Here is a 14,247-nt window from a genome sequence, read left to right on the forward strand (position 1 = left end):
TATTCAAAATATGGAAGAAAAATAAATAAAGCAGACATTGTGAATAAACATGTATTCAGCATCTTAAACAGACTTCAACCAATGCATTATTTACTCCTACTTCGGTAAATTTGTAATTGGCTAGTTTTTAACTTCTAGTTAAATTATTTTGAAGTAACACTTCTACTTGAGTGCAGTTTCGTTTTTGTTGTGTGGGTTTTTTTTTTTTTTTGGGGGGGGGGGGTAGTCTGCCCACCTCTGTTTGTTTTAGCTTCCCTTAAATAATCTCCGTGTTTCGCTTCGTCACCGTCATGCAGCGCGAGGAGGAACCCACAACAGTTGGGATGCTCGTGCACTTCCGGGACTTTCGTAATATTGTGAGCAGGGCGCGTGCACGCCGGCAGGAGCGACCCTCCTCTTTTTCAGGCAGAAAACCGGTGAATCAGTCAAAGCGGCCAAGCCCTCCCTGCATCTCATTACCGCTCCAAGCTTCTTGCATTCTTCTATAAACTTGAAGGGACTGGCGGCAGGAACGCGGACGGAAGGTGAGAGACTCAGAGCAGCGGGTTTTTATTCCCTTTAAAACTAAATTCCTCTGTTGGCGTGAGGGTGCGGATGGTTATGAAGTGCTGCCCCCTCCGCCACACGCCACACACAATGGAAGCATGCTGCACTTGCGCACCTCCGCTTCCTTCCTGCTGTCTGCATTGCTGCGCTGCAGCCTGCTTCCGTCTCAATGAGACGAGCGGAGCGGCGCAGCTTTTCTTTTTGTGACACCAGCTGACAGCGGCGGCACATCAGTGGGCTTCAAGTGGCCTCGCGGGATGGTCGGCGGGAGTTATCCTGATGGGTTAAACTGAAACTAAGTGCATGATAAATCACTGTGACGTCGGAAATTGTATGCGTGCATGCGTGATGTTTGTGCTGATTTTGAACTTGCAGTGTCTTTGCGTGGCCTCGGTGAACTCTGAATGAGTGGATCTGGTTTCAGTGAGGTCCAGAGGTTGAAGATCAGGAGGGGCTCACAGGTGCAGCAGCTCTGTGTCACACTACTACCTCTGTATTTGAAGCAACCCGTTGAACCAGCGGCTATAGCTGCTGATGTGAAGACATCATGGTCCAGACACAATATTTTTGCTCTTGCGAAACTGGAAATTATAAATGAATTAAGTATCCAGGTATTGAATAAGATTTTGTGCCAACAAAGTTGTTGCAGAGAGAGAGAGAGAGAGCACTATTTTTGAACTTCATGCATTCAGAAATAAAATTAATATGTTTTCAGGCAATGTTTTCCAGCACTGCCACTGGTTAAACCAGACACAAACCATCAGAAGTAATATCAGCAGCATCTATATGTGAGCAGCCATACCGGACACCAAACATGGGGTTCCTTGGTGAGCTCTGACTTTCTTAGTCTTGAGGGTTTTTTTTTCTTCAGGGGATTTATTTACCTGCTAATTGTTCTGACTGGGAACTCAGGAAAGACAGCAATTTGCCATATAAATTGCAGTTGGACAGCTATAAGCAACATGCACGATTGAAGGTTGGCTACTCAAATCCACAGCCGACATATTTACCAGCCAACACTAGCTCTTTTTCGTCCTGGTTTTACTCTATACAATTCAGAGTAAAACCATCTATACAATAGATGGTCATTTGCATTATAGGCAGACTTGGATTTAGGGGGTGTTTATTCTATATTTTCACTTAAAGCTATAGCTGGTAATCCTGTTCAGAAACACTTTTTGTTATACTGGGTGGAATAGTCCTTTCATCCTGACAGTAGTGAATATATTATGTATTCAGAAAAAGGAGGTTAAAAAATTTGTTTTCTGTGAGAGCTGCAGGCCTGTAAAAACTGACCAATCACTGCCCTTCAGTGTGAAGGGCAGTGATTGGTCAGAGTTTTGTTCCTGCTCTCACTCTCCTCTGTCCCTCACGTTCTGGGGGTATCGCCTTATCTATCGGTTGTCCTAGGCTACATGCCAATCATTCTGAGGCGCCCTAACACCAGTGTGCGTGTACGTTCCTGGTTAGCTTCCGCTTGCTGGCCGCGCATGCGCATTTCTAGTGTTTATGTATCTGGTTAGCTTAGCGGCTAGCTTAGCAGCTAGGTTAGCGGTTAGCTGTTCATTGTAGCTCCGCTGCTCTCAGCTCATGCTTTAAACATGGCTGAAAGTCGCAAGTAGCAAACCGCGTACAGGTTTATTAGAAGAAGAGGAAGGCCTCAGTAGAAAGAAATAAGACCAGAGCGGATTTGGGAGATTTTAATCTTTGCGTTAATATCGTGATACTGTGATATTTTTACTAATCTTGGTCGTTCCGAGAGCGTCTCACACTGGTCCATGCTTTATCACGGCGCTAACATGTTAGCAGATCAGAATTAACTAAGCAAAAGTGTTGGCGTGGTCAGACGCCACAGCCGAGTGGTGAGGAGCTCTGTTGCCTCACAGCAGGAGGGTCCTGGGCTCAGGTGTTTCTCTCTGGAGTTCGTATGTTTCTCACTTTTCCTCCTGCTGTTGAAACATAAAAAAGAACATGAGTTTAAGTTGCCCTTAGGGATGAATGTGAAAGCAGCTGGCCATTTGTCTCCCTTTGTTGTCGAGCGAATGCTCAGATTTAGCGTTCCAGGTGAGGTTGTCACCTGTAATTTTGCAACCATTCCAGCCAAAAAGATCCAGTTTGAACAAATCTGTGGTGTAGAAGGAGCTGCAGCTGCGTTAGCTCAGCTTTTATTAGTTTTTCTTTTGTCTGTTCTGTGTCTTTTTCTATTTTTTTATTGTGGGTTCATCTTGTAGTTTATTGCCGTAAAGTCCAAATGTGGTTGCAGTGCAGCTGTGTCGGTGGAGCATTACACCGGCACTTTCATCGATTGTCAATTTAAGATCATTAACATTGCTGGCTTTTTAAGAAAGATTCAAATACAATACTTCTTGAACTATTAAATAAAAAAAATTTCCCCATGGGCATTTTTTTTAACCATGTTCTGTCTTATTTGCAAAATACGTATCAGAGAAGTTTGGAAAATTCTAGTTTTGGATAGCCACTGAATATTAACTTATGATAAAAATTTCTAAAATATATGCCGGTAATTTTGCTTGTCATGCTGCAAAAGAAAATTTCGTCTTCAGGCAAGAGTGCTCCTTTCCTGTTACATTACAACCACAAACTTTAATGTTGTTAATCAGGATTTTTGATGTGATAGAGCAAAACAGAGCAGTGCTTCATTATGAAGTGGAAAGAAAATTGTAAATGTTTATTTGTTTTTATTTTTTTCACATATAAACATATGTACTGTGTTGTTTATTTGGCAAAGCTCTTTTCACTGTGACCCCTCAAAAAATCAAATTCAGTGATCTGCCTGCAGAATTGACGTTATTAATAAACTAAGTCCAGCTGTTCCGGTTTCCTTTAAGATCTTACCTGGTGTTGCCTTTATTTTTTCTTTCTAAGGACTTTGACATACAGTATGAAAGAAAAACGTCTTGCTGATTCTTAGATAGAGGTACTAATCATAGTCTGGAAAAAAAAAACACATATGTACGTACCGCAGAGAGAAAAAATAGATTTGTCCATGTTAGATTTTTTTTCTTAACTGCTAATTAGTCAATTGAAAAACTGTGTTTTACTAATATTTAATTCAAGAACCCTTGTCAGCTGCTCACTGGGGGCTGAGTATTGAAGGTCAAAATCTAGGATTCCAGGCTGTTAAATAATGCACCTTTGTTGTCAGAACTAGACGTCTGTTTTCCTTTTCTTGGATATTTGTACACCTGAACAAGTTATTTGCTTCTAAGGGTCAGATTTTGTATCATGTTAAACTGTCTTTTGCTGAAGAATTAATTTAATATCGCTTAATTCTTCTTTTCTGTCTTCATTACTGACTTTTGAGTTGCATTGTTCCTTTAATTCGACATTTACTCAAGAATCTTTTTCATTACTTCCACCCTGATTCAGCCTTACTGTCTGAATAATCAGTTCTGTTTGTCTTTGTTTTGGTTTTTCCTGTTCGTTCTGCAAGTCTTGAATAGAACAGCAACAATGGGTTACATAAAGCTTTGACAATGGCTGTCTATAAAACTCTACATCTTGTACACTCAGATTAAATGCAAGCTTGATTTGCTAATTCAGATGCTGATATTCGGGCTGTTTACTGATGTTAGACTGATTTTATTTCATTTGTTATTGTTGTTAGAGTTCATGAAAATGGTAGTTAGTTGAATGTTTTTGGTGCCAGGCATGTCAGCCCGCTGTCTCAGTCTTTATGTTTTATAAAGATTCATAAAGTTGTCATTACACATTTATCATACTATTTATCATGCTGGCTATCATACATAGTTGTCTGTAAACTGTGGCTGATCAGGGGACAGTTTTGTTGCTGTTTGGGTCACTAAATCAGTGCATGACTCTGCACCGTCCAATAATCTAATGCTTGGCAGTCGTCTGATTGTTGCTCTCAAATGAGCTCTGGGGTGGAAGCATGAAGAGACCTCTACATGTACAAACGCTGGCGGCCTCTTAAATGAGATGAGCTGTGCGAAAGCTGAGACACATGGTAGATTGTAAAACATAAATATATATTTAATCCTCGTTTGAGAAATTTGTAATCACTCAATTGAGAACAAAAATCATGTTCTTGTGCACAAAAACCTTTGAGTATCTGCCCTATTTTTATTAAAATGTAAAACCTTTACTCAGGCACAGGCATCGTCAAAGACAAAGCAGACATTCATTTTACTGAAGACCCCACAGTTAATTTAAAAATCTAGACTGGGGCTAGTTTCACTGAAGTGAATTTTGAAGAAAAGAAGTGGAATTACATCTGCTTCGGCAGTCACTGGATCCTAACTCAGCTGCAGTGTCACTTTGACCTACACTCCTTTTTGAAGGGAGTTGATGGATGCTGTACAGAGCACTCTGACCATTCTCCCCTTTCAGATGCAACTGACACTTCACAAATTCAGGATATAATAACAATATCCTTGTGGCCAGTAAAAATAGATAGCTAATCTTAAAAGAGAGCTAATCTCCACGTTTGCACTAACTTAAATGTCTAGCTAACATACAGACGTCTTTAAAAAAAATAGAAAAAGAAAGATCTGTGCTTTTCTGAGGACCTTTTTAGTTGGACTTTCTAAATATTTAACTTTAAGTTTTTGGCTTCTCAATACAATTGTTAGAAGGTTTCACTGAACAATGATGGATAAATGCAAATTCAGTTCAATTGAGTTTTCTATTTTATTTATATTGCACCAATTCACAAGAAATACTGTTGTTGACTTTGCAGCAATCCCTCATATCGAGCATGGATGCAGAGACGGTGGAGAGGGAAAATCCCCTTTAACAGAAAGACCCTATCATATTCATATGGCAAAGGCCTGTTTGGAGTGTGGTAGTTGTTGACTAATATATCCCCAGTGTTATGAAATTGAATTTTTAATGCTAATTTAATATTTATCCAGTTGGACAGAGTCTCACAGATGCAGATGCTTGTACTGGATGCAAAATACCTTTCCAAAACTGCTAAAGGTTACAGAGTGTATGAAGCACAGATGAAAACAATAGGAAGGAGGAAAATGGGCACAAATTCCATCTAATAATGTCATCTAATCATTTACCCATATTAACACCATTTTCTAATAAGATGGACTCTCAAATTACTATCACCACCTGATGATATTAGACTGGCAGTGTTTCAGACCTCAGTTGGAACTAGCATTCATGGATTTGCTAAGCTATTTGTAAGGCTCATAGACCTCTCCAATCTTTGCAGCGATATCAAAATAAACTACAGGAAGAGAAGAAACGATGAACTTATTCTTATGTTAATCTTACTTTCTACGTCTTTAAAATCACAAGCATAAAGTAACCGTGGTTTTAATCGTGGTGCTCTCATCTTTTAAACTGGTTGTTTGTCTCCATGATTCCACTCCTAGTTCCAGTTTTTCAGGACTAGAGCCGGAGTTGGAAACGGTGGGAATGGACCAAAAGGTTTGGGTGGTAAAACGTTTGAGTCCTATTCTGAGAAGAGTAGACAAGGAAACACTAACAGTATAAATATTAATATATTTTATGGGAGTGTATACCTTTGATTCAATCATATAGTTATTTTATTTTATTACAATTGCTTATCTTCAGTTTGCCACTATGTGCTTCAATTTGATTGTCAATTTGTTGTTGATACTATTAAATGTTACACCTGGGGGACAAATAAAGGATCATTCTAAACTAAAATAAATCTAGGTGTCATCCTAGATCTGGTCCAGATAAAGTATTGAGCAACAGCCCTGTACGAGTTCTGCCTTTCTGGTAATTTTGTGTAATATTTTCAGCAGCTGGGTAGGTTGCTACGGGTTCCTACTTTTTTATGCTCAGACTGTCAGCTTCGGCCTGGCTCCGAAAAATTATTCTTTTACAACTAAACAGAGAAGTAGAGGGGGGTGCAATGGTTTGTTTATTAGCCAACTGAGCATCAGCTGATGAACATTTTTCTGCAAAGATTCGTACCACAGACCAGAGCACTGCTTGGTTCAGAACTTTGCACCAGGGGAAGCGCATCTTGATGGGGGAGCTCAGAGCCACAGAACACCTTCATCAGGCTGTCTGTGTCAGTGAAGCTAATATTTAAACACAGGGCTTTCAACTCTCACGCAATGACCGTGTGACACACGCATTTCCCTGACTGCACACACACACACGCCACACATGGCACTCCTCACGCAAAAAAATTACAAAGCCAATGTTGTGAATGGAGTTTATACAGATTCTCCTGACATTGGCAGTCTCGGTATGTTGAAACAATCATGGGAGAACAGTTGTGTGTTTGTTTTTTTCTGTTTTATCTCACTAATTGAACAACAAAGTGTTGACAGTCCTCTTTTACTTTTTAACAAAAGTGAAACATCTGTACTTCTATGTCTGGTTAGTTCAAGACGGAGTTGACTGGATCCGCACTTCCTCCGTGCCCCACCCCCAGGTGCGCGCTTAGAAAAACAGTCTCATGCTGAACTTTTCATAGCAGTTCAGGGGTCTGTTTAATCAGCTAGCGTTAGCTTGTTCGGGAGGTTTACGACTTCATTCATTCAGATACCGTTTTTTCAATTTGTGTATAATGGCTCTTACTGTGTATGCTGGTGCCTTCCCAAACGTGTGAAATAGCTTAGTAGCGCTTTCCAGACTTATAGCTGTCAAGGACTTTGTCTCTTATCTTTACTTGATTTTTTTAGAGACATATACATGGGTGTGCCTAGCAATTTTTCATTTAGCTTGTTATCTACCATATAACCTTTATTGTACAGTATTTGAACATTTTAATGTCATATATTAACAAGCTTTGTCCACAATTCAATAAAATTTTATTTATATAGCATCAATTCCCAAAACATGTAATCTCAAGGCACTTTTTAAAGTCAATTGAATCAAATCATACAGACAGATTGGTTAAAAAGTTTTCTATCTATGCAAGCACTGCAGATTGCATGGAGTCTTTGACTTGCAGCATTCACTCTTCCTGGATGAGCATTTAGGGACAGTAGACAGTCGCTTGCATTGTGTCTTTTTTGGGTTGCAAAAAATGTATTCCTTAGTTAAAGTCTCTTTAATCACTCAACTAAAAGGTCAGGGATTGAGATTAATTGACTGATTTATCAAATAATACAAACAGTGAATGGTTATTTAAAAAAATTGACTAATTTTATTCATGGGTGGTCTTCTGAAAGAAAAAAAGACTGTCCCTAGATCATCTTTCAGAATCAGAATCATATTAAAATGTAGGAAACCAGACTTTTCCATGCAACTTACATCCTGTATTGAATATATTGACTTTATCAATTATTTAAAAATCCATAAATGTTACACTGAGATATATCACTATCTACACTACTTAGTGTGATTACAACTGGCAGAAGTAAAAGTAATTGTTGGTTGCATAAAATTCGAACAATTAACTTATATAGCCACAAAGTGTGAAGCCAAAACAAGGCATTGTTTTCCTCTAAACATTTCAAAAAAATGTTTAGAGGAATATGCAGCATACAAACAACGTGTTTAACTTAATCGAGTGCATTCAGCTTTAAAAAAGGTTATGATGGCTTTGTCCTTTCTGTTGGCTCATCAGTAGTAGAGATCGACCGATACAGAGTTTTTTTAAGGCTGATGCCGGTAACGATTATTTTGACATCAGTCATGCCAATACCTTTTATTTGCATCCATTCGCCAATCCCTTTTACCTTCTGGTAATAATTCATGCATAATTGTGTTTTGGTGTGTGCTGTTAATTCTGGGAGACACCATGTGTATTTTGTTGTATGGTACTTCCAATGACACTAAACCTTACCTTATTTCATGACACCAATAGGAAGACTTTTGGTTTACAATACAATTTTAATACATTTTCTATCTGAGGAAAAACAGTGAAAAAAGTTTCATTTAAAAAGATGGATATCGTGATTGGTTTTCTGCAGAGTAGAGCTACCTTTGATTCATTTCCCAGAGATCAGATAAAACAAACTGGAAATTAGTTTGTGATAAATGCAAGTGTCAATTAAAACATATTCCGTATTTCAAAAATCGTTCAAGCTCAAGATTGCTGGTGGGCTGCAGCTGTGCGGAAAAATGGTGAAAAAACAACCTGCTTTACAGGAAAACTGCTAATTTCATGAGTGGCACCTGCTCAAAAAACAAAGGTGAACACTGAAGCAGCGCGACTGGCTCTGCTGTGGGGCTGGGGCTGTGTAGGGAGAGCTGCAGCAAAGCCAAGAGCAAGGGGGAGGACCCTGTCTGGTCTGCTTGTTTAAATTTTCAGGCTGTCCATGGTTGTCTCAACACTCCCTACTGCAGCTTTAAAAGAGTTACTTGAATATCTGAATCACCTCACCAACATCTTACCAGTACATCCCTCCTGCACTTGTTGTCCCCCTCTAGGACAATGTCAAAGCAGACTGGTTGCTCTCTTGCTAAAACTGTTGTTTATGAAGGTGATTAGAAACAGATGACCTCAAACCAGATAGCTGAGACAGAGGAGACCTTTCCCGCAGGATCCTTAGTGAACCCAACAACCTGAGTGAACCCGTTTAACCCTTCCTGATTGGCTGGACAGCTGCCAGCAACATCCAATGGGCATTCGTCTTAGATGTTGGAACGTGATCCTTCCTCTGCTGTATCCCAGGCCTTCCCCTCTGGGGTACAAATATTTATTGAATAATGGGTAACAACAGCTGTTTAGCTAAAAGGGTCTATTTTTTACTGAATTTTGAGAACTTTGATTTGTTTTAGAACCTGCAATGAGGTCATTTGTGCATGCAGGTATTTTTATTTTCTGTCAGCTCAGGTGGGGCGATTTACACGTCACAGTCAGCTGGGATTGGCTCGGGGATTTATATGTTTAAAAATATCCAAGTGAGCCATTTCAGGTCAACTCTCTTTCCCGATCAAGGTTGCTTATTTTTGCTTGTGTGTGAGACCTCTGGGTCAATGATTTGAAATACAGGCTGATCCTTGTACACATGGTGAGTATTTATAGGCTCAATGTTAAAATTAGAATAATGGTCTGTGTGTCTGAGCATTTAACATTTAGTGGGTAATCCAAATACCTGATTGTGTATAAATGAAAATTCTTCCCACTGTAGCTAAAGGTTATGCTATTCACGTCCCATGGCTAAAGTAATGCAACAATATCAATAAAAAATTTAAAGAAAAGGTCAAGAAACCTGGATTTAAAGTTGATTAAAAAAACTATTTTAGCACTGTTGGTGTCATGGTTTTGAAGATGTTTTTGTTGTTCTCCCTGTGAAGGCTGAATGATCCTTTGCAATTTTACATGTTCTAAATAAAGCAATAACTAAAACAGTAATTAAACATTTGACAAATCAATTTCTGTGAAAAATAGTTTGGTAGATTAAGCCTGAAAGTAAATTGCTTCAAGCTAAAAGAGGATCGAACAGATGGAAGTCTGGACAGAGCCGATGAGCTGCACACATTCATCAACAGGAACAAGCTCGGCATCCCCCTCTGCTGCCCACAGCCAAACCACAGCATCCCCCCCCCCCCCTTAAACTCAGGGCTTTCCTGTCACCTCTCAGATGTTTTATTTTCCACCTCAACCATAGACCCTTCTGCTTCTGCTTGTTTGTTCTCAACCAAATCAGAAGACGGTGATGCCCCCTTTGCCTCCCCCATCCACTTTCCTGTATCTAGCAGTTAAGTGCAGAGGCAGCTGGAGAGAGACTATACCAGAACAAGGCTGCAGGTCCAGATGGTGCCTACCCCAGAGTGCTGAAGGTCTGACCAAGCAGAAGGTTCCAGTGTTGTGGAAGATATCCTGCCTTGTTTTGGTACCAAAGAAAACTCACCCATCCGTCCTCAATGGCTTTAGACCTGTTGCCCTGACATCCCACATCATGAAGGCCCTAGAGAGGCACCTGTTGGCCCACCTGAGAACGCACACAAGCGAATACCAGGATCCCCTGCAGTTTGCTTATCGCCGTGGAGCGTTGAGTTGAAGATGCCATCATACACCTGATGCAACAAACCCAATGTCATTTAGTCAAGGCAGACCACTATGAGAATCGTGTTCTTAGATTTGATTTCTCCAGTGCATTTAGCACAATTCAGCCTGATTTCCTTTGTCAGAAACTCAGGAGGAGGCCTCAGCAATCGCCTGGATCAGAGACTACCTGACAAACAGACCACAGTTTGAGACTGAAGGGTTGTGTGTCTAATCAGGTAAGCAGCAGTACAGGAGCACCAAATGGGACTGTTCTCTCACCATTCCTTTTCACTTGTTACGCCTCAGACTTCCAGCACAAGACAGACTCCTGTCATTTGCAGAAATACGCATGATTCTGTAGTCGTTGGATGGATCAGAGATAGACAGGAAGCTGAGTACAGGGTACAGCTGGTGGACTGCTTTGTGGCATGGTGTGGAAGCAATCATCTCATTCTGAATGTGGATAAAACAAAGGAGATGGTTGTAGAGTTCAAGAGAAACTGGAATCGGTTCAACACTATTACCATCCTGGGAGAAGTGGAGACGACTGTGAAGCTGTCTACAAGTAGGGACAACAGACTGTACTTCCTGAAGAAGCTATGGACCTTAAGGGTTTGCATCAATATACTGCAGATCTTAAGTCTGTTTGTGGAGCATATGATCTCCTCTTCCATCATCTGTTGGGTTAGCAGCATCAGAGCAACTGACCTGTAGACGCTCAGTAAGCTTATAAAGAAGAACCTCTGGAGATGGCTGTGCAAAGAAGGATTCTTCCTAAAATGAAGAAGATTATGGATAATTCTCTTCATCAGACTGTCATGCAACAACACAGCCTCTTCAGTTCGAGGCTTCTTCAGATCCGCTGTAAGACAGACCGGTACAGGAGATCCTTCCTGCCTGCAGCCATCATTATCTACAACAACTCTTTGAAGAATCCCCTATAACATGAGTTACACCCGCTTTTAATTTCCTTTTAGGATTAATAAAGTATCTTTAAATTCAATTATATAAAATGCCATGATTGTGTTAATAATAATATTTCTAAAACCTTTGTTGTTCAAATAACAAATGCATACCGACCAATGTAAAGAGAGATTTTCCATATTTCGAATGCAGTCCCTCTTTGACCTGTTTGTTTATCCTGTCGGCTTTGGATGAAAGCAACCTGGCTTGATTGGTTAACCCTCTCTCTCCTCACTTGCACCACCAGGCTTCAGTCTTGTGTAATTGTGTTACACAAGAGGGGATGTGATGCAGACATAAGTCTGTAAGCCAGTTCTACTTAAAAGAAAGATGTTATACAATATCCATTTGCAGAGCCGTAAAGTGAAGTGTCAGTGGTTTTACTGCTCTTGCAAATTAGCTACTTTCGCTCAAAGAGACGGCCAGTGAATGGTCAGTGGAGTTTTTAGCTCGGCACCATCATAGTGTTCAGATCAAAGATTATTCTAATGAAAAGCTTTTTGTTGGGTCTTTTTCCTTTTTCCCCACAGTGCCATACAAACACATTCAGACCCTTTAAACTTGTTTTACCATGTGTTATGTTATAGCGACACTCTTCAGTGATCAGTAAAATGGTTTTATGTAACAGACCAACACTATAAGCTGTTAAATTGAAAGCTAAAAGGAAAATTATACTTGGTTTTAATTTTTTTTTTACAAATAAAAACCTTGTATTCACAGCATGTTCAATTTTACATGCATTTGCACAGCTGATAGTTTAACACACAGAATAAATATTTGATAGACTTGTAGAAAGGTCTAATTAGATGGTCTAACCAGGATGAATAGCAGTGTTTTCCATCAGATATTGTGTTTTTCATGTAGGCAAAAAAAGTTTTATGTTGTTTTCATCTGACCAGAACACTTTCCTTTGTCTCCTTAGAGGCTTGTTGCAAACTGCATCTTTTCTTTGTTCTTGCATTGTTTTAAGTTATATATTAGTATTAGTTGAGTGCACAGCTAATAGCGGTCATATCGACAGATTCTCCCCGTTGAGTCGTGGACCTCTGCAGCTCCTCCAGAGTTACCTTGGACCTTCTTCTCTGATGAATGCTCTATTTTCTCCACAACATTATGCATGATGTGTTGGCTCTGTTTCTTGGTCTTCGTGGTGATGTTTAATCACCACACGTTCCCCAACAAACCTATGAGGCCTTCACAGAACAGCTGGATTTATACTGAGATTAAATTACACACAGGGGGAGTCTATATACTGTACTAGTAATTTGATTTATGAAGGCAAACCATTGCCCTGGATTTTATTTATCCGAGTAAAGGGGCTGAATACACATGCTCGTCATACACTTGACACTGTCACATAAAACCTATTAACGTTTGTGGCTGTAATGAGACATGTTAAAAATTTCAACGGTTGTAAATACTGTTGTGAAGCACGGTACACCGCTGGTAAAATGGACCCAACAATAAGACTGAAGAATGTAGTTTTCTTCAGCACAAGTAAAGAGACTTAAGTCTGTGGTGATTTATGACTTATGTGTTAAATGAGCCTTTTGACAGAAAAGTAACTTCTCAGTAAAACAGTCTCACACATTTATTCCTCATTTAAATGTTCATTGAAGTTATGTCTCTGTAGTCATTTTTTTTTACCATAGTTCAGTTCCTTGGGCATAAAAAAGTTCAGGGTACAGAAGAGAATTATCTCCATAAAAGCAGTGTGTGCTTTTCTCTCTCTTAAAAATGTGAAGGTTCAATTACTCAGACCTCTACGTTTTTACAGGACTGTTTGTGAATTAAAATCTAAATAAAGTTTCTATTTTGTACAAGTAGCAACACTCTGTCAGCAGATGTAAAGTAGATTTTGATCATAAACTGTAATTTTTAAGCAGTTTTTTATGTTTTGTGAGAAGTGCCGTTGACCGTGTGAAATATCTTTGAAATTGCCGTTATATAGTTGTTTTTTCTGAGTGAACTCAGCAGTGGCATTATTAGCCAGATATTATGTAAGGCAGCTTATGTAAGCAGCTGTTCTTTTACTGACCTCTACTTTTATCATTTGTTTTTGTCATATTTTTCTTATTCACTGAGGATTGCTGAGATGTAATTACAGATTCTTTCTAGGTGCAGATTTACTCTGTATAAAACAGTTTTGTGTCTATCTGTTGGCAGCAAATGAATTCAAAATAAGCTGGTATTGTACAAGATGGTCTATCAATCCCACCTAACGTTTTACCTAACATTTGAAATGAATCGAGAAGTAAAAAGTGCATCATATCGAGCTGCACTAAAAGTGAAAATATTCATAGCAAAATGTCGCTGTACTTTAAAGAGCTAATTTTATGAACTTAGCCAATCATTTTCTTCAGTTTTAACCAAAACCTCTATAAAACACCTAAAATGTATTAACTTATCTATCCACATCATTTAACATGTTCAGTTAGGTTTAATGAAGCTATTTTCTTTTTTACTGTCAGTAGTTGAATCTTAGTCACCTGTGCTCTAAAAGCTACAATACTGATTACATTCTGTTCAGAGAATATCTCAGGGTTTAACCTTGTTAGAAATTACATAATAAAGAAGTCAAATCACTCTGGATCGTTACACTACTTAATAGGACCCCATTTTCTAACGCTTTGGTTATAATATATTGAGACTATCTGGACTGGATGATGAATTTTAACCTGCAGTGAAACTAAACATGAGCTGACAACCTTTTTGGTAAATGACAGCAGTAGCACCAAAGATTTTCAGCAGTGTGATGATTTATTGTTTGCAGAACCACCATCCATGAGTGGAAGCACAAATCAAGAATCTTTGCTGTC

The 14,247-nt window shown here is 39.2% G+C and overlaps 1 protein-coding gene across 2 annotated transcripts in view; it reads left to right on the forward strand.

Annotated features, from left to right (window-relative positions):
- The first annotated feature begins 367 nt into the window (after positions 1-367).
- LOC105929122 (helicase ARIP4) overlaps positions 368-14,247 on the forward strand; it is an 82,919-nt gene continuing 69,039 nt past the window's right edge. For both annotated transcript variants that reach the window (XM_021318646.2, XM_012866761.3), the window contains exon 1: positions 368-524. The gene's annotated coding sequence lies outside the window, so the exon portion shown is untranslated. The remainder of the gene's footprint in view (positions 525-14,247) is intronic.

Source organism: Fundulus heteroclitus, chromosome 1 (assembly GCF_011125445.2).
Source record: "Fundulus heteroclitus isolate FHET01 chromosome 1, MU-UCD_Fhet_4.1, whole genome shotgun sequence".
NCBI lineage: Eukaryota > Metazoa > Chordata > Actinopteri > Cyprinodontiformes > Fundulidae > Fundulus > Fundulus heteroclitus.